This window comes from Sorex araneus, chromosome 1, assembly GCF_027595985.1.
Source record: "Sorex araneus isolate mSorAra2 chromosome 1, mSorAra2.pri, whole genome shotgun sequence".
In the NCBI taxonomy this organism is placed as follows: domain Eukaryota; kingdom Metazoa; phylum Chordata; class Mammalia; order Eulipotyphla; family Soricidae; genus Sorex; species Sorex araneus.
Genome location: NC_073302.1, coordinates 151,654,102 through 151,679,187, shown reverse-complemented (window position 1 = coordinate 151,679,187; position 25,086 = coordinate 151,654,102). Strand labels below are relative to the sequence as shown.

Here is a 25,086-nt window from a genome sequence, read left to right as displayed (position 1 = left end):
GAGTGCTTTCAAGAACAATGGAGATTTGGTAGCAAACAAAAGTAGGCGCTTGATAGTTCTAGGAGAACAAAAGTTAAAATATGGGCCAGTTTATTTACTTGATAGAATAAAGAAAGGAGTCAACCAAGAAAAGTCAATTTGGCTTCAGAACACATCTTCACCTACACCTGCAAGAATTTCAGAATTTAATAGGGTCAGACCTGGGAGCAAAGTATGATCTTGGGATTGTCAAAAGCAAGAACAGAGTCAGCAATTAATTAGTGGAATCTATCAGCAATTAACAGAATTCATCTATTCTTGAGTGGGATGTCAAGGAGAGACAGACACTTTGTCAGGTACAGGTCAGAGTGGTGGTCATGGGGCCAGTTAAAGAGAAACATCTCTCCAACCTTATTCATCTCAGGGGAACCATATGACTAAGGATCCACCCTCTGAGAATTATAAGCATAACCAAAATAATCCAGAGAGGAAGGAAATGATCTATTGAGAGATGCTTTATTTCCTCAAACATCCACTTTTCTTCCAAAAAGTTTTATGTTTTTTTTTTGTGTTGTTCATTTTTATTAATTTGTGGGGCCATACTTGGCAGTGCTCAGGCATTACTCCTGGCTTATTGATCAGGGATCCCTCCTGGCATGTGGTGTGGGGATCAGATCAGGTTCCATGCAAGGGAAATATTTAACTCCTATACTATCTCTTCAACCAAAAAGTTTTGACATGTAGAAGGAAACAAGAAAATAAAGCAAAAAAATGTGCTTCAAAAAAGAGGAAAATAGAATGGCAATTTCTTATCAATAGATAATGCTAGCATTTATTAGGAATTCATTTTCAAGAGAGCCTCGTCTTTTCTGTTTTTTAAAAAAATTATTGTGAAGGAGCAAATGAGTGTTAGAATACTATATGACTGAAATCCAATCATGACCAGCTTTGTAAGGGTCTGTCTCACAGTGATTCAATAAAACGTTTAAAAAATTAGTGTCAAGACATGAATGGTTATTTTATACTTTTGTTCATAATCTTCTGTTTCCTTATTTTGTTGCAATGTCCACTGAGAGCACATACCATTAGATTCTGACTCCCTTAGACATAGATTACTAGATACATTAGTGTCTAGTAGAGTTTAATGGGGTTTATTTCGTTTGCTTGTTTCAGTGGGTTTAGTGGGGTTTGTTTTGTTAGCTTTTTTAGATTTATTATTTTGACTTTCTGGCCCCTCTCGGAGAGCCAGGCATGCTACCGAGAGTATCCTGCCCGCACAGCAGAGCCTGACAAGCTCCACGTGGCGTATTTGATATGCCCAAAACAGTAACAACAAGTCTCACAATGGAGACATTACTGGTGCCCACTCGAGCAAATCGAACAACGATACGACAGTGCTACAGTGCAGTGCTACAACTTTCTGGCAATATAAAATGCCTCAAGTTCATTTTAGATAGGTACTGCCCACTCTGAACAAGAAACTCTGCTTCCTTCAATTGGCAAATCATCTCAGAAATCATAATCCGCACGTCAGATTTCTTTTCAGAGAACAAAGATGGGTGCTCTAAACATGATCATGATGATGTTTGTGCAACACTGTGAACATCCTAGGAAGTTGAATTGCACCTTACATTGGTAGATTGTATCACATATCACATATACATATCAATTTGTGCCTTATTTAAAAGAATGGGAAAATATGGCTGGAAGAGTACTTATTTCTCAAACCAAAAGAGAATTATATAGACAAAGTTTGTACCCAATAAATTCTTTATCCATTAGAATCAAGCATGTGGCCCCCTGATGTGACCATCAAGAAGGAATACATCTGGAATATAGTCTGTGCATCAGGAACTATAGCTTGTGAATAAGAAAGTCTTAAAAATTTGTGAGTGCTTTTGACAGAAAATTAGAGAATCCCAGATCATTCAAATTACTCCTTCTCTGGGACCTATGGAAAATACTACATGTGGCTTTGCTTAATTAGAACTCAGAAACAATAGTATTAAGAAAAAAAAACAGCATCAAAAACTTCTGCATTCTGGAAATAGTTCAGATCTGAACAACTTTATTTGCCCTTAATGGGAAGCATGGTAGTCATTTCTAGGCAGCTGTCATGAAATTTTAATGGACCCTGGCTGGTTAGAAGCCTCCTTCACCTACCTGACTCAAAATAAGGATCTTTGTATCATACCTCTACAGCGGTCAGAAAACATAAACCTACACAGGTGTGTGACCATTTCTTGTTTCCTGGGCACCCTCAAAGCCCAAGGTTCCATATTCCATGTGTGGGAGACTATTGGTATGGAAAAGAGTAGGAGTGAAAGAATGAAAATGATATAAGAATTTAGACCCCAGTAGTTGTAAACCACTTCTGGTGTTTATTATCGACATTCCCAAAAAGATGCACTACAGATCTCCTTTCTTGTCCTCACTTTATAATATGTTCATGAGTCAATGCAAATTCTGACCATATGAAGATGATTAGACATAAGCACAGATATGCATAAGCACAGATATGGATTTAGATTTGAATCTGCTCATCTCCACAGCTTGTATTTTTGTATGAACCAGAAAAAACGGTCATAAGACAAGAAGTAAAGGGTTGGAGAAGAGTAGATAGTATTGTCAAGCGCCTTTTAAAATTGCCTGCATTTGTGCTGACTTGAAAATCCTTTATATAAAGTTGAGATTGGGAGCCAGAGAAATAGTACAGGAGATAAAGCAATTGTCTTGCGTCTTGCTAGGATTGCATGTTGCCAATCCAGTTCAATCCCTGGCACCCCATAATGTTCCCTGAGCACCACCAGGGGTCACTTGTGAGCACAAAGCCAGGAATAACTGCTGAGCACTACTGGGTGTGGTTCCAAACCTGTCCCCCATTTTTAAAAAAGTAATAAGGGCTGCAGCAATAGCACAGCAGGTAGGGCATTTGCCTTGCACACGACCAACCTGGGTTCAATTCCCAGCATCCCATGTGGTCCCCCAAGCACTGCCAGGAATAATTCCTGAGTGCAGAGCCAGGAGTAACCCCTGAGCATTGCTGGGTGTGACCCGCCCCCCCCAAAAAGTAATAATAAAGTGAAGATTGGTTCCCTTTTCCTGTGTTCTACAGACCCCCTGTCAATGGCATGTGTTATTTAACTAAGCCACTCTAGCAGAAATCAGCAACTAATAATTGATTTGTCATCCTCCGCCCTCCACCTCTCTCTCTTCATTTATTTTTGGTGATAGACTAATGGTTAAGGGGTGTTTGCTATAGTGAGACTTAGTGGGTCTAAACTCTGCCTTGTCATTTGTCTGCATAATACCAGGAGCATGCTACATCTGTGCCATAGCTACTTCGTTATTTTCATCTCCATCTTTAAATTGATTTTTTAAAAATTTAGCAGTCCAGAAAATGAGAAGGTATTCATATATGACGTTGTATATCGTATGAGCTGAGTCCCTGCATTTGATCACTCTCGTCTGCCAATAGTCACTGAGGTATTCCCGGGCTTGTTGGAGAGGAGACACCACCTTTATAAAACACTACATTTTTATTTATGCTGGTGTCTGTTTCAGGGCTGTCTTGTGGATCATGAATTTATAGTTCTAATTTTTCATCTATTCCACATTTCAGTAGAGTTCCAGTTATACATTTAATTGACTATACGATAGCCTCCCCTTTGTGAGATACTGAGAGAAGACATTGGTTCGGGAGGATGAGGTAATTTCAGACTTAGGTCAAAGGCATCCTCTACTCTTTATTCCAGCAGATTAACTTTCAGAACAATTTTGTCATTGCAGGAATCTCACTGGAGTTTGAGTCATAACTTTCCCCACTACAAGTTTATCTGTGAAGAATTAGACTTTTCATAATAAGCAATCTATTCCTTGGCCATCCAGTATGTAAATCGATATTCAGTTACACAAAGAGCCTTTACACATTTCTTAAGGTTTTCTATTTATATATTTTGCTACTCATGATATGTTTCTGTTTTGCTTTACAATGCTTCATTCTTGACATACAGAAAGACTGATGGGGATTTGTCAAGGTCTTTGCTATTCAGTGATGCTATTGCCATCCTGTCTTACCAATTTGGAGAAGATTTTTTTTTAAAAAAAAAGAGAGGGGAAAAATGGAACCATCTGAATTGAATAATACAAAAATAGGTAGGAAATCTATTGAGGATTGGATTCTGATTATGTACTGGCATGTTCAGGCTTGCCCAAACACATTTACATCCTGGAAGAAATAAAACAGGTAGCCCACAGAGGGTAGGCGACAATTCAGTGAGCACTGAGGTCCTGCTTTGCAAACATGAGGTTGAGTCTAACCCCCAGTGCACTGGACATACACACTGGTAGCTCTGCTTTCTCTGATCCCTGGAACCACACTTAATTTCTGGCTTCATCCAGCAGCGTTTGAATATACAACTAAAAGGTGAGACCCCAGATGAGCACCACAACTAAAAAGATATGTGAAGGAGAGGGTGAGAGAGTACAATGGGTAAAGAGCACAGCCAGGTGTGCCTCCCCTCCCCAAACCAAAACAAGCAAAAGCCAAACAAGATGTGTGAGAGCCCTGTGGACTGTGGGGAAGTTCGTGAGCACAGAAACCTAATGTAGAATTGCAGAAAGCATCATCACCAAGTCATAGCAACAATAATAACATCAACAGAGAGAAGGGACGGGGTTGGGAAATACAAAAGCTAAAAAAATTAAAAGCAGGCCACAGACCAGGCAGCTCTGAAACTCAAACAACTAATACTCGATGAACTCTTCATCCAGATTCTCAGGCTATTACACTAATGAGAATTGCTTAACTTCTGGATTCATTTTAATAGCAGAGACCTGAATATGAACTATCTTGTTTTCAGTGTGCATTTAAGTCTTCCTCATCCCCAACCAACTCAATATGATTCAGAGGATCTTAGGTCTACGCTTTCTGGATTCTAATCCTAAAGTTTCAAAGAAACACAGACCAGGTTTTAGGGTTTAGTCAATAATGGAGAAATTGGTTTCAAAATATCCTTTCAAAAACAAAGGTTTTTACAGACTTTTTTTTGTTAAAGAAAGGGGAACTTATATTTGTATTTATTTGGAACCTTGAAGTTTCTCCTGACTATATACTTAATATCTTTTTCTCATAGTAAATGTAGTATTTGGTAGAAATAATAGAAGAAACCTAAAGAACATAATTCCATGGAGGGGGTCATACTATTCAGTGATATACAGTATTTACATCTTGTATGAATCTTTATACACACACAGCTCATATGAGAAGAGTGGTTTGTGTCTAGAAAGTGTCTTCAACTAAGTTGCAGATGGGTCTAGACACGCCCAGGAGCTTGGTGGACAGCATCCAAACAAAATAACTGAGTGGTTCCAATTCATTGGTGGACGTAGTTAGTCTGGAAACTTCTGAATTGCCATTGTTCATGTCCCATCCAAGATGCATCAAGAGTACATTGAGAGTTCCTGATTCAGCTCTTCTACAAAGAGGACCAATGAAAGGAGACTCGGGAGACAGTGCTCCAGTGAGAAGAGCCCTCATTTCAGGCTTGTTGAAGTTGAACAGAGCCTGAATCTCAACTTTATTTCTTGTTCAAGGGTGGCCATAGGCAAGTCCCTTAACATGTGTGAGTCTTGTTTTCTCTGCTGAAAATAAAATAAAATCTTCCCCCAGTGAGTTGTTTTTTAGATACTCAGATTAGAGTCGATGTGGTAAGCCAGTGCGCATGTGTATTTAAGAGTCCTGCTTTAGCACTGGCTAGTTTGGTGTTCACAGAAATTTTTCAGAGACCATAACTGTAAGACTAATGAAAATTAACAATCTTTAAATAAATGTTGCTTAATTGACTTGATTTGTGTTTGGAAAAATGGCATCACATTGTCTACACTCTCAGAAATTGTGGTTTTCCTCATTTCATTCAATATGGAAACCAGGCACTAAAGAGACAGGCTACCTGGCATTCATAAATAGGTTTAGACAAAAGAAATGAACTCTTTCACACTGTTTTGCAGAAGCTGTTTTGCAGAGCAATAAATATGTTACAACAGTTATTCAGGAAAGAACAATAAACACTCCCTCAAAAAGACAACTCCCCAAGTTCCTGCTTGCCTTTAAACTTCAAAAGCAGCCCAACAGCCTAATACCTGCTAATAAATTATATTTCAGAAGAAAATTCACTAAAGTACATGATCATTCAGGACGCCAGATGACATGATAAACTCAAGCACACCATCTGTTTAGCCCAAAATCTACTTCCCATTTTTTTTTTCAAGAAACAAATATAACAGAAGTTTCTACTTTCTTTTACATACACAGCTGTTTTATGAAACAAAGGGAACAGGAGATAAAACTGAGCATTTCTCTTGCCTTTTTTGTACTCTGAGCTAAAATTAAGCCTTTTCTTTCTTGCAAAAGTTAATGTAATATTTTTGGCTTTCACACCATTCAGGGCCCATACTCAGCTTCAATATTGGAAGATTCTGTACAGTAGGTGTAGTTCTAATATATTCACTTTCAATGCTGTAGAGAATGCTGCTATTACAATCAATCTTTTTGTTTGTTTTATTTTGTTTTGTTTGGAGGTTCAGGGCCTACTCCTGGCTCTGCTCTCAAAGATAACTCCTTACGGTACTTAAGAGACCATATGGGGGGGGATCACACCTGGGTCAGCGGCATGCAAGGCAATATCAATATCTTACCTGTTGTACTATCACTCCAGCCCTACAATCAACCTATTCTTACATTTATCTTCTGATGATATTTGTGATGGTTTGGATATTTTTTTGCTAATGCCGTGTGCTATGACCATTCTTATCAATGTGCCTGAAGTTACCTAGAAGATAGAAGAGAAGAGAATCAGTAAAGCTGAGAAATTTTCTAAGGTTTGTGTTATCAAAGCACAGATACCCCCAAAGTACCAGCAATCTTCATCACTTGGTATTATCAGTCTTCTCAACTCTTTGATAATCTGCTGGGTGACAAATAGATTCATCTTGGGTTATATTTTGCATGTCTTGGCTACTAGTGAAACTGAGGAATTTTTTCCCCCAGTGTACATTCATCATTTGTGTTTTCTTTCCTTTAAGATAGTCATTTCTGGGTCAAGAGAGATAGTTTAATGGGCTGAGCACATTTTTTCAGGCAAGAAGCCTGTGGGGCCCCCTGGTTCCTAGAGCCCAGTGTAAAGGGACACCCCAGTACTAAGCTTGGACTCTTTTTACACAAGCACCAGGTGTGACCCTAGAATGACAACAACAAAAGCCTATTTCTGACACTGACCTCATTTTTCTGTTGGTTTATTTATTTTTGTTGTGTTGATTTCCTACTTGATTAATTCTTTATCTATTCTTGTCGCTAGTCAGTGAGGTGTGTTTATATTCCATGCTGGAAACCTCTTTGGCAGGTCTGGATCTTATCTCTTTGCTTTCTTTATGACCTCACTTGGTAAACAGTAACTGTTAACTTTAGTTTTATTAGTCTTTATTTCTATGAACCCACAGTTAATTCTTATTTTGCCTTTTTTTCTGAGTCGTTACCACACAGACCTAACAATATAGATCAATCTTTCTACCTCCACGCAGTCCCTGGAAAAAAAGTGAAGATAGCCTTCTGTGTGGGGGAAGAAAAACTTACTTGGCTTTCCAACCTACCAGAAAAATTAAAACAATGTATATTTTACACAAAAGTAATTTTTAATCAGGTTAGCAAACTGCACAATCTAGCTGCCTTTAATATCCCCCAGCCCCCCTCCCCCCCGCCCCCCCCCCACCCAGCTATCCTGTGTAAATCACCCAGTTCAACCCAGTTCAGCCTCTCTTGACAGGCTTTTCACTCACATTCCCCCTTCCCTCCTATGCCTTTGTGACCATGTAACTATGCCCTCAAACTTTATCCTCCCCCCTCTTTGAGCTTTACGAATAAGAACTAAATCTAGTAAATTCAGCTCTTTTCACTTTTTCCCAAGTTCCTTATCATTGTTAGACTCTTAATCGGGTCACCAGTAAGTTCCTCCGCCTGAGAGAAAGAACAGCATTCCTCTTCTCACACATGCAACCTCCATTTCCAGCCATTCTTCACAGGCAGAGGTGAAAGGAGGAAATCAGATTATTTTTCCACCCACTTAGCCAAAGATTTTCTTAGAATTTATGAGCAAACTGCCCTTTAAAAAAAAAGAAAGAAAGAAAAGAAAAGAGTCTAAAGCAGCAGGGCAGTGTTCAGAGAGACTGTTCAGAGCAGGCAGAGGTCCTCAAAAGTAAACGGGCCCTTACCCTTACTTGTTCTGCACCCTCTTCCTCTCAGCTGGGCTCCTGGAGCCATGTGGAGGCAGGTATTAGTCCTTCCTGGGACCTGGTGCCTCCAGCGTCTATCTGCACTGAGGTGTGAGGATGCGTATGCGTGTTCACCTGAGAAAGGCCTTGAGGATTTCTAGACTTTGGGAGTTTGACAACTTTACAAAGAGTCCAAGGAATCGGCGGGGGGGGTGGGGGGGGAGGGGAGCTTCAGAGAAATCAGCTTCCTCTTTAGGAAAAACGTCTAAAAACGTCTTACTCAACAACCCTTTTCTGGCGGGTTGGCAAGTCTGGGGTTTTAGAGCCACAGCCCTTGTTTTCCAGACGAGTCTCTCATCCCTAGCCCTCTCCTTCCCTCTCTTTGGAAACTCTTATTTATGCTCTGATGTATTGAAACAATAAACCTGGGTGCTCATCTGGGCCTGTGGGTGTGGGAGAGGTGGGGGCCGGGAAAGGGGTGTCCCAGCTTTGTGTGAGGACTGGAAATGAGGTGGCAGCTTTAGCAGGCTGATCGAAAGTCCTTTTCTTCTTGGCAGAGTGCAAGCGCCAGCTGAGGCCCGACACCTTGCTTTATTGTGTGAAGACAGGAAAGAGATCTCTCAATTATCTTCAAATTAACTGCCTCTTGCCATTATCTGTTCCCCGAGGACCAATCAGAGAGGGTGTTTGGAAAAGCTGAGTGTCAGCCTACCACTTCACCCACTCCCCGGGATCCTTTCCCACCACCCCCCCTCCCCGCCAGACACCCGCACAGCCAAAATCATCTGTGGCTGCCATTTCTCATGACAAACTTTAATGCTTTAATTAGGAAGCATCTGCGTGTCCACTCTTCACAAACACCATATGGTGCTCGGTACAAAATATGTTTCATTTTCATGAAGGCAAAGCCTTAGGAAAGGGCGGTATTTTGAATATCCATTGTGGTCCTCACTTGGAGTGAAGCATAAATTTACTGTGCTTCAAAAGAAGCTACTGCAGTGTTTTCAGGATTGAAGGAAGGTTGCTTTCTACCTGGCAAAACTTGGAAGAAAAGATAGCTTATGTTTGGACAAAGTAGACTTCGACTTTCAAAGGCTCTGAAATGGCAAATCTTTTAGAAGTCCAACGTGAGAATCTTGTAAATGCACATCAGATTGAACATAAAAGATCTTCTGGACTAATCATCTGATTTTTTAACAAAATGACGAAAGAGCTCTTTCTTACGTGTTGAATCCAGAAAATCTGGACCCAGTCTCAGGATGTGGACGAAAAAAGCACCCACTTAACTGAAGCACCGTTGCTCCCCAAACTGCTAGGGAGAATGACTTGTCCAGGGCAAACTGCAGGGGGAAAATCAATTTCTTTGCTTGTTTGGCAGCTGGGGCGTGACTTGGGAAATACAGCCCAATGGGATATGATCTTTGGGTTTATTTTCCTTTTAAATAGTGTGTCCTTGAAATAACAAATCTAAGCTCTGCAGAGTTCACATTTCGCTAAAATTCAAAAGCTTAAATGAGGCCAAGTTTTGAGATCCTTTCTCCAGTGTACGTGGGGTGGGGGGGGGGGGAGAGGGGGCGGTAAGGGACTGTGGGGAGACATAGGCCAATTCCAACACCAGACCTTTTCCTGCTTTTATGCAAATCACTCAACATGCAAATGATTAAATAATTAAACCATGATGGTGTTTAAATAAGCCATTTTTATTTTCCTCAGTGGCCAGGTGGGAGGCAAATAGGCAAGGGTGGAAGGCAGGTGAGGGGCTGGACCAGGAAGGGCTATAATTACTCATTTTCATTTTAAAATAAACCAAGCTGAGGGTGCTGTGGCGGGAACCTGACCCCCTTGCTCCCAAGTGAGGGAACTGGTTTCTTTCTTCCTCCTCACCAGGGTCCCCGTTCCTCACTCCACCACCTCCATCACCTCCACCTCGTTTCCTTTCAGCCTCTACTACATAATCATGAGCTACCACATGTGGCTTCTGGGACACAACTTTAATTACCCAAACTCAGAGCACACAACAGACTTCGAATTGACTGAACAAAAGCCTATTAGGAGGTGATCCCCTGTGGTCACATTGTAATTATTGTTGGGGCCACAGCAGCTATGGAATTATCTCTGTCCTATCTCACAAACCTTCCATGCTGGAGTCAGGGGATGATGATTTGTGCCATAATCTCATTTTCTTTAATGGTGTGACAGTGAAAATAAAGGGGGGAGCTGCCTGGCTCTGGCCTGAAAGTCAATTCAGAAGGCTCCGCAGATGTGCAAACACAGCACACCAAGCAATTAGGGCCAGGAGAGACTCTGTCTTGGTGCCCAGTGAGCCTGGAGCTGGGGACAGAAGGGCTTTTCCATTCCCAGAGCGGCCAGCAGAGCATGGGCACTGGACTAGAGCAGCAGAAGGGGCCTGTAAATGGAATAGATGGCAAAGTGGTTCCACCCAGCAAAGCAGCTCAGCCTGCGTTTTCCAAATGGTTTTTGTAGAAGAGTTACTTGCTCCAGTATAATGACACATTTTGAAATAAAGGACATTAATGTGATGTGTATAAGGCTTTTCTCCTTCCTTCCTTCCTTCCTTCCTTCCTTCCTTCCTTCCTTCCTTCCTTCCTTCCTTCCTTCCTTCCTTCCTTCCTTCCTTCCTTCCTTCCTTCCTTCCTTCCTCTGTCCTATAACTAAGAACAGTACTCCACCTAACCCCATTAGATACTCCTACTTTATTCTTTGGCCTCCTTGAGTCCTGCATAGTGTAGTTCAGCAACGTCCATTCCACTTAACAGTGTGAAACATACTGTTCGGTTTTTGTTTAGAGTCCTTGGGTTAGCTTGATCATGCGGCATTTAATATAACATAGAAAGAAAAAGCATTGAGTGCAAAAGCTACTGCTATTTTCACTGCTTATTTAACAAAACTGCTTTGGGGCCTTTGTTTGCATTTTATTGGCATAGATTCTATATAACAAACATAGGGAGGTTCTCATTTGTCATCACAGAATTTAGTGAGAAATTATATTATCCTGGCTCATTAATTCTTTTTTTTTTTCACTCCTGCAGTCTCAATGTCTGCTGCAGATCTATCGTGCTTTTGGGAGATGAGTTTAAACAAACCTATTTTGCCATCTTAAACAATAGTGTTTGTCTTGCGTGTGTGTGTGTGTGTGTGTGTGTGTGTGTGTGTGTGTGTGTTGTGGCCACACCAGCAGTGCTCAGAGATTACTCCTGGCTCTATGCTTAGGAGTAAGCTCCTTGTAGGACTCAGGGTGCTAGAGATAAAATCCTGGTAGGCTGTACCCAGGGCAAACGCCCTACTCTCTGTGTACTTTGAGTCCCACCCCAAGCCACATTCTCTCTCCCTCTCCCCTCCCCTTCCTTTTCAGAGCTCCACACAGTAGTGCTCAGAACTTACTCCTAGCTCTGTGCTCAGGGATCACTCCTGGTGATGCTGAGAGATCATATCGGGTCTCAAGGGATGGAATCTGGTTGGGGCTTTTGCTTTCTGTGAGGCAAGCCCCCTACCTGCTATACTATCACTCTGACTCCAACCCCAACATTCTCTTGATTCATTTGGTTGTCACTTCCAAATGAGAAACCTCAGGCATCAAAGGATTCATAGAAGGTGGACCAGATATTGAAATCTTGCTTTCCCCTCCTCACCTATATGTATGCCATGTACACTCTTCAAGTGTTTCTGATTTCCCACCTCTCAGTGTTAGCTTACTCTGTTCCCACAGCCCGCAAAGTCATTTCTTTCTCTTTTTTTTAAATAAAAATTTTATTTTATTAAATCACCATGTGGAAGATTACAATGCTTTCAGGCTTAGGTCTCAGATATACAATGCTGAAACAACCATCCCTTCACCAGTGCCCATATACCACGACCAAAAAAAAAAAACCCACACAGTTCACCTCCCATCCCGCCCCCCCCACCCCCTGCCTTGTACTGATAAGTTTCATTTTACTTTCTGTTTACTTCGGTTACATTCAATATTTCAACACAAAACTCATTATTGTTGTTAGGAGTACCACACTAGATTCAGACCTACTGTGAGGACAAATGAGGTCACGTGGCCGCTACTGCAGCCGCACGGTTTTGGATTTCTGTACTTTAAAAACTAAGTCCAGGGAGATTTCTTCCAGATATCGGATCATTGCAGGCTTAAAAACCCAATCTGTGGTCGTCATAATATGGCGTACACCGCGCCCTTCATCCCTGGAGAGAAAGAGGCGAGAGAGAGAGAGAGAGAGAGAGAGAGAGAGAGAGAGAGAGAGAGAGAGAGAGAGAGAGAGAGAGAGAGAGAGAGAGAGAGAGAGAGAGAGAGAAATACTTTTCCCCTCCTGGGCGGGCACAGGGCCGAAGCTTAGTTCTCAGGCTGGAGACATTCTGCGAGGAGTTGCCCATGCCGAAAGAGGTTTTGCTGGGTCTGGATTCACGCTCGTGCAGCTGCGGAGGGGCCGCACGCGTGTGCGGCCCCCGGGATCACATCTCGGGGGTGGGAGGGCCCGGTGCCTCCCACCTTCCCAAGAGCACCCTCGTGTCCTTTTGCTGCAGTTTTTGTCATAAATCCCATCTGTGGTCGTCTTAATATGGCGGACACTGAGCCCTTCATCCCCAGAGAGAGAGAGAGAGAGAGAGAGAGAGAGAGAGAGAGAGAGAGAGAGAGAGAGAGAGAGAGAGAGAGAGAGAAATACCTTTCCCCTCCTGGGTGGGCACGGGGCAGAGGCTTAGTTCTCAGGCTGGAGACATTCTGCGAGGAGTTGCCCTTGCCGAGAGAGGTTCCGCAAAGTCATTCCTTAATGATTTCACATCCCTCACAATCATGACCTCTTTTCCATCTTTCCTGGACAATCTTAAGTTCTGTTTACCTTGGCTAGAGTTTCAGCTCTCACCTAAACCTCAACAGAACTTTCTTTAGCTGGCTCACCTCTAATGCTTCTTCCTTCACTCCTCAGGCTTTCTGTTCATTTGTGGGATTCTCTGTGCCCTGATTCCAGGGTGTGGTCTCTTTAGGGAAATGATTAGAAATTATACGCTATCAGACTAGAACAAGAATACAGAGATTAATGCATTTTAGTCAACCATGGTACAGACTCAGCGTGGCCTATGGTCCCTTGAGTACCACCAGGAGTGACCCCTAAGCCCAGAGCCAGGGAAGATCCCTGAGCACCTATGGACATGATTGAAAAATAAATCAAAAAGAAGAAAATACGTATTTGTTAACAACACTGAACTATTCATTTGTTTACCTAACCATTCAGGAGTCATTTATCCATTACCGGTTCAATAACACTTTTTTTTTTTTGCTTTTTTTGGGTCATACACAGAAGTATACAGGAGTTACTCCTGGCTTTGTACTCAGGAATTACTCCTGACAGTGCTCAGGGGACCGTATGGAATGCTGGGAATTGAGCCCAGGTCCACCGGATACAAGACAAATGCCCTACCCTCTGTATTAAGGCTCCAGCTCCCAATAACACTTTTTGAGCCTCCACCAGATATTGGGGGATTTTTAGGGGACCAAGGACCTAAGGATGAGGGAGAGTATATGAAACAATGTTCTTATGGTTCTGATCTCTAGGACTTAGAGAGAAGTCCTGCACATCTGTGTTCTCACACAGAACCCTCAGAGGTATTTCAATAAGTGCATGTGTCAAGTTACTCAACTGCTATTTGTTGAATTAAAGTCAGTAATACACTGAGCAACCCCAATACTCACTGAATTCATTTTAGAGTAAGAATTGTCTTATTAAAAATAAGCTGTTTTATTCATGATGTTTCCTAAAGGGTACATCAGATGTCTAGTTCCTTTCCAATCATCCAATCATTCAAAAAGAAAAAGGCCCATGGGGCTGGAGTGATAGCACAGCGGATAGGGCATTTGCCTTGCTCTCAGCTGACCAGGGTTCGATTCCAAGCATCCCATATGGTCCCCTGAGCACGGCCAGGGGTAATTCCTGAGTGCAGAGCCAGGAGTGACCCCTGAGCATCGCTGGGTGTGACCCAAAAAGCAAAAAAAAAAAGAAAAAGAAAAAGGCCCAATTGAAATTTTGCAGGTATAAAATTTTCAAAGCTACTTCCTGAAAGCACATTTGCTTGCAAAAAAATGTTGGGGGGGGTGGGAGTGCCAGTCAAAGAGGGGAAACAATAACAGTTGTTCCTGGAGACCACTTGAGTCCCCAAGTCCCTGTCCTCCTTTTAACTAGCCTTCCGAATGTCTGTTAGTGAAACTTCCTTGGAAGTCATTGAGACGAGACGTGTCATCTAGTGTGAACTCAAAGCACCTCATAAAGAGGTGTGCTGTGATGGGATGTGAATGACAAACATTTCTCTGTGTGTCCTGCCTCCCTCAAGTGCCTGCCTGCCTGCTTTCCTTCCTTCCTTCCTTCCTTCCTTCCTTCCTTCCTTCCTTCCTTCCTTCCTTCCTTCCTTCCTTCCTTCCTTCCTTCCTTCCTTCCTCTTTTTTGTTTGTTTTTGGGCCACAGCATGGGTTAATCTTAGCTCTATACTCAGGAATCACTCCTGACAGTGCTCAGGGGACCACATAGGATGCCCTGGGATTGAACCCAAGTCAGCCATGTGCAAGGCAAGCACCTTATCCACTACTATCTCTCCAGTCCCTGAATTTTTTTTTTAAAGTCAGTGTAAACCCCTATTTAAATAGTAATATAACAATGTTTTGATTTCTTTGTTTCAATATAATGCACCAAGGTTCTGTAGAGAGAAGGAATGAAGATATACAGGAATTCTTCAACTATCTTTGCAACTTTTCTGTAACTCTAGACATATTCTAAGATAATGCTGTATTAAAATTATAAACAAATGTCCCTCCCTTAGCTAGTGATGGACAGGAATATCATTTGGAAGCAGAAGATTAATATGCCTCACCCTTGCCCATATCAATCTTCGTTTTTGCTTTCATACCTCCTTTTCTCAAGCTGACATAATGATGCAGAGCCTGGATCCATTCACCCCATCTGTAACCTCTTGAGCTCTTGAACTCTCTGAATACAATTATAGGTCAACATCTTCTTGACTGGATTGGACTACATGGCCCAAGTGACATTTTGCCTTGAAGCGCTAATGGTGACAGAGGCCAACCCTGAGGTTCTGACCACAGCTCTGTCATTAGCCAGCTCCCATTGTTTTGTTAATCTAATGAATGGTTCTATAGGAAATAACAGAGTAAAGCCTTATTAAAGGTGAAGGCTTCATCCATTAAAAAGCTCTTTGTCCTTAATGAAGGTCAGTGAAAGACTGATTGTAGGAGGAAATCTTGCTTTATGCTCACCCATATGTCTTAATTAATCTCCACGTCAGGAAATTCTCAGACTGGATTTGTGTTTGCCTTTATTCTTTAAAAATTGCTGGAGAGGGGATTACTGAAACAGTCTTGGTGTGTTTCGGCCATCAGGGAACTATGTGAAATATCCTGCATTCTCGTTTGTATTTCTTTTCTGAGATAAAACATTTTCAAGCTTAGGTTTTTTGCTTTTCATCTCTAATCTCACTTACACTTTTAGAGTTGCAATGTCCCATAGAGATGATACCACTGGTCACATGTGGGTACTATAGGTTGAGATGTGCAGTGAATGTAAAATTTACACAATGGATTTCAAAGATAGTGCAAACATTGTAAAATATCTCATTGATATTCATATTGATTATATGTAGAAACGATGGTTATAATGTATTGATTTAATATATCTCTATATAAAATAACATAATTCTTATAGCTTACAAATTTGCTAATTCTTACATTAAGTAACACATGAAAAATTTTGCTATACAAAAATTCCACTTTCCTGACAATTGTTTAATCTAGGCCCTGTTTTTTTTTTTAATAAAATCCTATATATACGTTGTAAAAAAATAATAAATAAAATGACATTTTATTTACCTTCCTTAAAAAAAATTGAATGAAGCCAGTAAAATGTTTAAAATAGCACATGTGGTTTAAATGACATCCCTATCAAATGGCACTGCCTTAAGAAAAATATGTTCAGTGAGAAAAATGCATTCAGTTCAGAAACATAGCAGTGAGTACCTGAGTCTATGACTTCTCCTCAAACATATCCGACTTTCAGCAGGGGGACATGATGGAAAATGTGATTTTCCCATATTCTTCCTTGATAGAAGCTGTTCATCAATCTAGCTATAGCTAATCTATTTTATTCATCAATTTGTTTTTTAAAAAGAGCAACTAGGAATCCTTATGTCCCTAGACCCTTACCAGAGACAAGGAAGAACCTGTATTAGGCATCAGAAATATATATAACAGACACCATTTCTGGCCTGTAGGCGATTTGACTCTGACCTGTGTGGACCTTTACTGTCTGTGAAATCCCACTCAGACAGTTTCTCATTATCTGCTTAGACATCTTCTTCCTAGACCTTTCCAAATTACCTCAGTCTGTTAGAGAAATGTCTCCACAACTTGACTGAGAGCTCCTTGAGGGCAAGGCCCCTGTCTCACCCATTGCCCTGTCAGCACTAAGCACGCACAGTTGTTCTAACGATAGGAATCAATGGCCAATAATAGAATAAAAGCATCATTTTTGGAACACAAAGCATGGCCTGATTTTTTTCTTCTAAGTGCTTCTCCTCTCTTCTCTCATAGACCTCACGGAAAGCAAACCCTCTGAGGTCAGTCACTTATGTCTTAGGGTCAAGGAAACCAGAACCCAGACTGGCTACAACATGTATCAGTTCTCACATAGGTGGTGAGTGATGAGCTAGGTTTATATTTGATGTCATGGCACCCTGGAGGAAGGTAGTCTCATGCTGTTTAAAAACAGATTCTGAGGGACCACACGGGGTGCTAGGGATCGAACCCAGGTCAACCCCCGTGCAGACCTTGAGCACATCTGGGTGTGGCTAAAAAACTAAATGGATAAATAAATAAAAATAGACTTGGGGTCAGAGAGAGAGACAGAGCTTGACAGGCTAGGACTATGCTCTGCATGCAGGAGGCCCAGGTTTGGTACTGAGCACCCGCATGTGTGGTCTCCTGAGCTCCACAGCGAGGGAGCCCCAAGTGTAAAGCATGGCTGGCGTGTATGCCTCAAACCCCAGCCCAAACAAACAAATAAACAAAACCCAAATAAATATAGTCCTAAGGGTCTGGGGAGATCACTTAAAGGGCTAGAGCACTTACCCTGCATGCTCAGGCCCCAACTTCCAGACTGGCATTGTTGGGTGTGGTCCTTGTGGCCTGAGAAGTGGGCATCGCAACCCAAGCATTGAATCATGGGACAGAGTGTTACAGGGAGCGGCCCCCAGGCCTCATGAGCACTGATGGGAGAGCATTGCCCAGTAATTAAAATGGATTTGGGTGAGCTTGATGTGGAAGGACAGAAGGGGTGAGTGTGTCCCAGTAGCAGGGTTTCATGATTTTCCAGTGAGGACAAGACCAACTTGGCCTTTCCCAGTTTTCACTGCTACTTGCACAGTCCTGAGGGCAATGCGGAGAAGTCAATACCCATGTGTGCCAGGCAGTAGGTGGAAGTAGGGACCTGCGGTGGGACTGAAAAGCAGATGGAGCTTCAAGGTGGAGTGGAAACCCCTGATGCCGAAGGTGCCTCCCAGTCCAGCTGACCCAGACTGGAGCTCATTTCCTGAGCTCAAGCCGTTCTCTCAGCTTCGGGACCTGGTTTCTCCATGAAGTGAATAAAGTGATTTTGCTCCTGGGGTTTATCAAACACAATTGTGCTATCTTCAGAGGATCCAGAAAACATCATTTCTTTTTTTTGATGGGGGATGCATGGGACCAAATTGATAGTACAAGGGGCAGGGTGCTTGCCTTGCACATGGAGGACCCAGGTTGGAGCCCTAAAGTCCCCTAAGCTTTGTCAGGAGTGATTTCTGAGCACAGAGCAGGGCTACCATTAAGCCCCGAGCACCACTGACTGTGGCACCTCCAAACTAATAATAATAATACAATAAAAATAAAAAGCATGTGCATACTCTGCATCCTTCCAGACTGGAGTCCCATCCATATTCCTGACACAGAGTGCAAGTGCTGGAAATCACGGGAGGTTTCGAGTGAGGAGTTTGTGTGGTTCACCTTCCTGTGTTGCTATAATGGCAGGTGCAATCGGGGAAGGGTTTTCCTGGCTGTCCTGAGCTGGAGTGTGCAGCTGGCTCCTATGTGAGTCTGGGTCTCAGAACATAACTTGTTATTCATAGCTTTTGGTATTTTATCAAGTTAGCAACACTTTTTTTGGGGGGAGGGGGTGGGTGGAGTGGGGAAAGGTCATAGCCACCTGTACTCAGGGGCTTCTCCCAGCTCAGTGCTCAGGGGTCATTCCCAGCAGTGTCCCAATGATCATACAAAGCCTGGAGTTGAATCTGGACCTCCCACACACAGGCAACTCCATTTGACACTGTGCATCTTTCACGAGATACTACTTCTTTTCAGTGTTGAGTCCTCTTATTCACAATGGAACACAAAAGGATCTTATTTGTCATCAAATCTAAAACAAGAATCCAAGGCAGTTGTCCAAACTTCTAAAAACTTGCTAATAAGTGGGCATTTGTACAATAGTTCTTTCCCATAAGTAAAGTTGCAATGTCTATTTTCTAGGTCTCACGGGAATAAAGATGGGCTTGGAGGAAACATACATGAAGCAGTACAGCTGACTTGTCTGGGATATTCAATTCTTTTCCAAAGCATTGCTATTTATAAAAGTTTGCATCTGTCTAATTTTAGACTTGTCTGTCTAATTTTAAATAGTAAAGCCCTTTTAGGCATTAACCGTGACTAATCATATGTTTGGAAGCACATTTAGCGCATGGTTGGTGCTCAATAAATGTTAAATAATTGAAAATGTTAACAATAATCATATTTGTAAGCACGTTGAGCAAGGCTGTTTCTAAATATGTTTCAGGGGAGAGCTCAATGCGTTGTTGGCAGGCAAACACCGTGCAATGATAATAACACCAAATGGTTCTCTTGTTTTTTCCAGAAAGAAAGGGGGAATTTAATAACATTCAAACTGATTAGGGTTCCCATAGAAAGCAGAATAGTGATCTCTCGAAATATCCATGTCCTAATCCCCAGACTATATATAAATTCACTTATGCTGCAAAAGGGAATTAAGGTAGCAAATTAAGGTTACAACTCCATTGGTCTCAAAATGGAAAGTGTTTCCTGGAATAGCCAGGTGAATCCAATGTAATCACTAGGGTCCTTTGTAATGGAGAGCTGGGGGGTGGGGGGGAGCGCCAAGAAATGGAGGATGCTTCACTGCTGGCTTTAAAGGGGAGGGAGGGAGTCAGTTGCTAAGGAATGCAGGAGGACCCTCAAAATGGATGAAGGCCAGAAAGCTCCTTCTTTCCTGAGTTTCAAAAAGGAGCACTTGAGGTTTTAGGACTTCTGACCTTCAGGCCTCTGTATCACTGTATCACTGTCATCCTGTAGTTTGTCGATTTACTAGATTTACTCGAGTGGGCACCAGTAACATGTCTATTCCTCCCAGCCCTGAGATTTTAGCAGCCTCTCCTTACTCATCTTTCCCAACGATTGAAGGCTATTTCAGGGTCAGGGGAATGAGACCTATTGTTACTGTTTTGGGCATATCAAATAAGCTACAGGCAGCTTGCCAGACTCTGCCCGTGTGGGCAGGATACTCTTGGTAGCTTGCTGGGCTCTCTGAGAGGTATGTGTGTATACACACACATATACATATATATATGTATATATATTTATATATTATATATTATATATATTATTCTCTATGATTTGTTGCCTACTGTCTGAACTCCATCAAATATGGTGTGATAACTATGGGAAATGGGTAGAAAGTATCTTTATAATGTGTTCGGAAAGTGGCTCAGAGCGTGGTGGCAGTTGGGGAGTGGAGGTCGGCTGTCAGGGCTGGGTCCCTTGAGCCTGGGAGAGTTCTCACCCACCCCCCTCTGGGGCACCCTGAGTAAAAACAGCCCGGTGTGAAGTCTGGTAGCCTCTACGGTTCTACAGTTCTACGGTTCTTCAGGCCTCCACAGTTATGAATGTGTGTTATTTGGGGCCATTTATTTTGTGATAATATGTCATGGCAGAAACACAAAATGAATGGAAAATTCATGTTAATATAGGCCATGGGTAAGCAGCAGATTGTACACGCTCTGGATACTTCCTAGAAACTCACTTGATATGATCTCAAAACAATAGCAGGGACATAAAAGCAGAATATAGGCCCTCTGGGTTTACTAAGACCACCATGGACAACAGGCCTGGAGAGAGGTTTGGAGAGTTGTTCATATGAAATAAAATACCTTTGAAAGATCCTTATAGTCTTGTTGTTGCTGAAGAGCATGCAGCATTAAGGTTCAAACCCAGTATGCCTCTCCCATACAAGACACATTGCTATCCCACTTGAGCCAGCCACATCCTTGTCCCCTGAATAGTTTGAATATTTTTTGTTGTTTTTGTGCCACACTCAACTGTGCTCAGGAATCACTCCTGGCAGAACTCAGAGAACTATAAGTGGTGCCTGAGATTGAATCTGAGTTGTCACAAGCAGTTTTGTATTATCTCCCTGACTCTCAATTTTTAATAATTTTTAAGTAGAAAAAAAAACCTATTTTCACAAATAAAATTATAGTCCAATGACTACAGACAGAAACCACACTTTCTAAGGGCTATATGATTGTCTAGAGTCCTAAGATTTTTTTTTTCTCTTCAACTTTTACCTTCATGTTTTTCTAAAATGAATCTGGTCCTGAAAGCAAGCACAAGTCCATGTTCCCCCAAAGTCCTTTCTGGTGGTAATAAAAAATAAAGTCAGACCCTATTCACATCTCAAGACTGATTCTGGTGCATTGCAAAAAAAAATTTTTTTTTTTTTTTTTAGCACCAGGGGCTGGAGTGATAGCACAGTGGGTAGGGCGTTGGCCTTACACGAGGCCGACCCGGGTTCAATTCCCAGCATCCCATATAGTCCCCTGAGCACTTCCAGGGGTAATTCCTGAGTGCAGAGTCAGGAATTACCCCCATGCATCTTCAGGTCTGACCCAAAAAGCAAAAAAAAAATGTAGAGAGGGAAGGTTCTCGAGGGAGAAGTTGGGGGTGTCCCCAGAGTTCTAATGCTATATTTTCAAACATAAGTATTTTCCAGAATCACTTTATTTTTAAGATGTATTAGAAGAAACGTCTAGATAAATTAAGCTATTTTATTCATATTTGGTTATATTATTAATAAACTAATATTTTAAATTGCTTTAAATACCCACGGGTGGCTAGAAGCTACTATAATGGAAAGTGCAGACTTAAAGTTGCATACATACAGGGAACAAAACCAATTTTCAGTTCATATACTTTTTTTCTTGCAGAAAAGTGTGCCAGAGTGATCAATAAAAAGCTTAATATATTTTTATATAATATTATATTTGAATAGAACTCTGTGTGGGTAGTAGAATAGTCTTTTATCCATAACTTCTTTGCATACAGGGAACGGTGTGGGTTGCTCAAGCTAGTCAAAGAAGTGGGAACTGAAAGTTGCTCAGGACAGGCAGGCTCAGGAATTGGAAAAGCATCTGTCTTCACACTGCAGGTCCTGGATAAGTGCTTCAGAAATACGACTTTACAATCTTTTAGTTCAGCAACCCAGAGTTCTCTGGCGCAATGGTTCATGTTCCCAAACCAAGGAGACAGCTCTGATTTACTGTTCAGATAAAATGTGCACTCCTGACCACACAAGTGGAAGCTGGATGGGTGATCTGTTTATGCAACACAACCAGCATGGGCGAAAGGAGGGGCAGTGGTGGAGGTAGGTCCCATAGACGGGGGCTGTGAGTTTGAGGGGCCGCCGCAAACATTGTGGAGCGTCAGCTAGAGCACTTCTGTGCTTCTCGCTTTTGCCAGGAATGATGCTGTTTCGAATTCACTAACTCATTAAATTCTTTGTGCAGTACCTGGAGGTAGGAATTGAAATCTAATCTGTATTATACAGATGAGTAAGTGAGACACCGATCACACATTTGATAAGGTGGAGAACCTGGCTTCCAACCCACTGAAATAAACTGCTCAGCAATTTAATCTCGTTGTTTCTACACTTGCATCTAGCATCCTTAGATATAGAATCTTCTGTAGCAACAAGCAGCCTCAAATAGAAAATGGTGGCAAGTGATATTTATCATATGGCCGAAAGCCACTGGGAGTTTTGAGAGTAAGGAAACAATGAGAGAACTAAAGCATTTTACACACCTGCTTCATTTTAGGCACTTTGTCTATCTGACCTATTTAATAGGTGCTAGTATTTCAAGAATGCCAGTATTAAGACAAATGGGCATTAAAGAAGTGAGTTTTAAAAACACATAAGTTGTCAAAGAAAGTGGAGTTCAGAAGACTAATTTGTCCAAAGTGTCACAAGTAGGAGGTGTTAATGGGAACTCCTGCACAGGTTTGAAGTTCAGGCCTGTGGCCTCTGACCTATATCCCCTGCCAAGTCATGTTAAAACAACTAAGTTAACATGCAAAAAAATGAATAATTCAATCAATCATGAAATAAAACAAAGTAGGAGTCAGCTTCCTAAAGCAAACTGTTTTTTAAAATTCACTTGCACATCATCAAGTAGGATTATCCTTACCTGTTTCTTTATTCAGAAGGCAGATAGAACATGATGATTGAAGTCAAATGTTTTGGTTAATGTGTCTATGTGATTAGGGCTCGTAACCCTAATCACTTTTATCTGATTCTTCCTGAAAAATGAAAACAAATTCACTTATAGTTTTGTGCTTGATTGATCTCATTTAACTCTCTATTTCATTTTGCCTACTAAAGCATTGCTCTAATTGGGCCCAAACTCTATTGTAGTTATTAAAGTTTCTACTAAAACCAGGAAAAGCTCTATTGCTTCCCTTCCTCTCCCCTCCATCTCCCCTCCCCCTCTCTTTACCCCTCCCCCTCCTCAACTTTCTTCTTTTCTTCTTCTTCTTCTCCTCCTCCTCCTCCTCCTCTTCCTCTCCTCCTCCTCCTCCTCCTCTTCCTCTTCCTCTTCTCCTCCTCCTCCTCCTCCTCCTCCTCCTCCTCCTCTTCTTCTTTCTTCTTCTTTTTTTGTTTGAGTCACACCTGGTGGCAATAGTCAGGAGTTACTCCTGGCTATGCACTCAGGGATCACTCCAGGCAGCACTCATTGGGACTATATGTGGCTCTGGGGGTGGTATCCGGGTCAGCAGTATGCAAGGCAGGCACCTTTTCTCTTATATTATCATCTCTCCAACTCCTCTGACAATTTCTTTACCTAAGTTCCTCCTGTAGGATATTTGTTATTATTGTTTGGCCTTGCCTCATTGCTAAATATTGGCTTGAATTAAAATGAATCTTCAGGAGATTGAATAACATTTTAAGTCTTAAGGGCCAAACCCTAAAGTAAAATATTTTCAAAGTATATGGGTTAACATCAGTACCCTTGCGAGGAGGAGAAGACTATGTGATATTAAGCCATCTTTATAAAAAAAACTTTCACCTATTGGGGCTGGTCAGAGCAGCAACACTCTGTCCTCTTTGACTGGATTAAGCCCAGTCCCTTGAGCTCTGCACTTCAGCTGTAGCACTGTTGTCCCATCCCGTTGTTCATCAATTTGCTCAAGCAGGCACCAGTAACATCTCCATTTTGAGACTAGTTGCTACTGTTTTTGGCATATTGAATACACCATGCGTAGCTTGCCAGGCTCTGCTGTGTGGATGGGATACTCTTGGTAGCTTGCCAGGCTCTCTGAGAGGGTCAGAAGAATCAACTGTGTGCAAGGCAAATGCCCTATCTGCTGTGCTATGGCTCCAGGGTACTCTAAACCATTTTCTGTTTAGGAGTATTTATTTTTTTATTGTTGGTGGTGGTTGTTTTAGGGGGTCATGCCCAGCAGTGCTCAAAGGCTATTCCTGGCTTAATGCTCACTCCTGCTAGTGCTCAGGAGAAGCTTGCAGTGTCATGGATCCAAGCCAAGCCTTCAACATTCAAAGCACATTTCCCTGCACCCTGAGCTCTCTCTCCTGGGTTTTATTGCTTAAATTGGGGCATGCCCAGTGAGCTGGCGGTGGGGGTTCATAGTGCTGGGGATAGAATTAGGGTCTCAAGCATGTGCCCTTTCCACTCACTTTATCTCCCCTGAGAGCATTTCTGAAGTTTACTCACCTTTTACTGAAGATTTCTGGTCTTTTCATTTCTTCGGTCTTGGCGTTCTCCCAGCTCAGAGCCTGTTGACTCCATTGCAATTGGGAAAGAAATGTCTCCCTGTGGAATCAGGATAGAGACTCAGCGCTGGGTATAAGTGTGAAACCGGTCTGCCTCTTCATCTGGAAGAGCGTGAGGACAAAGAGCTTGTGGCCAGGAGGGCTGTCTCTGAACCACCTGCGTCCATGGAATAGCCTTAGATCACCAGGAACCGATGTATCCGGGATGCCCCACATGCTGGAGACTGTGCAAGGGTCTGTTTTCTCAACCATTTTCCCATCCCCACCCCCTTTTTACCTTGTTTCTTTTGAGCCCCCATTCCTTTTTTTACCAGTTGACTTCTTGGTCTCATGCTCTGCGCACCCCCCCCCCAGCCCCACTTACCATATGGAGTCACCCCCTCACAGCAGCCCTTTGAGGGAGCCCTTGCCCAGCCATTTTTCAAGAGAAAAACTGAGGTTAAGAGAAGGTTAAAATGAACAAACCAACCTGATACCTCGAGCATCACTAGGTGTGAGTGGCCCTTGAGCACAGAGCTGGCTGTGTGGCTGAACCACCACCCAAAACAAAAGAAATAAAAGCAAAACCAAAAAGATGGCTGGAGAGATATTACAGCATGTAGGGTGCATGCAAGGGACCTGAGTGTGATCTCCAGAACCACATATGGTCCCCCAGTGC

General features: G+C 42.2%; 1 non-coding gene across 1 annotated transcript; it reads left to right on the top strand.

Annotated features, from left to right (window-relative positions):
• Positions 1–22,801: 22,801 nt before the first annotated feature.
• Positions 22,802–22,931, top strand: LOC129401498 (U8 small nucleolar RNA). The gene has a single exon (XR_008628388.1). It is a non-coding gene; the product is annotated as a U8 small nucleolar RNA (small nucleolar RNA).
• Positions 22,932–25,086: the final 2,155 nt, after the last annotated feature.